Consider the following 504-nt stretch of genomic DNA (forward strand, 5'->3'; position numbering starts at 1 on the left):
ATCATATCGATATCTAAAATTTTTGAACGATACCCAGTCCTAGACATAACTGGCTGTGTTTACATTCATTTTGCGTCATAAAACCATTTTGAAACGCAAGTGCATTAAACCACGGAGTCGCGCACAGCCGCATGTACGAGCAGTCTTCACAAACAAAGCGCGCGTCAGCATTTGAAATTGAAAGCAGCCTTCTGTTAGTGAGGTTCATATTTTAAATATATAAGTCCACTGCATTCCAAACCACATAAATGATGACTTTGTAGAGCATTTGTAAGGAAAACACTGACGGGCGAGACCGCACACTGCAAGTGTAACATCAAACAAAGCATGCGTCTCTCACAGCGCATCCTGTAAAACTCAAAATCGATTTTGATCCAGAATCGTTGGAGAAAGAATAGCGATGCATCGACGGATCGATTTTTTTCTCCCACCCCTAATGGATGGATGGATGGAAAAATAGACTGTCGGATGAAGGAAGGAAGGATGGATGGATGGATGGATGGA

At 42.1% G+C, this 504-nt stretch overlaps 1 protein-coding gene across 1 annotated transcript in view; it reads right to left on the bottom strand.

Moving 5' to 3' along the window:
- Positions 1 to 504, bottom strand: part of LOC107719710 (E3 ubiquitin-protein ligase RNF123-like) — a 146096-nt gene that overhangs the window by 113376 nt on the left and 32216 nt on the right. The gene's annotated exons all lie outside the window — the stretch shown is intronic.

This window comes from Sinocyclocheilus rhinocerous, unplaced genomic scaffold (genome assembly GCF_001515625.1).
Source record: "Sinocyclocheilus rhinocerous isolate Xijiao unplaced genomic scaffold, SAMN03320098_v1.1 scaffold331, whole genome shotgun sequence".
Lineage (NCBI taxonomy): Eukaryota > Metazoa > Chordata > Actinopteri > Cypriniformes > Cyprinidae > Sinocyclocheilus > Sinocyclocheilus rhinocerous.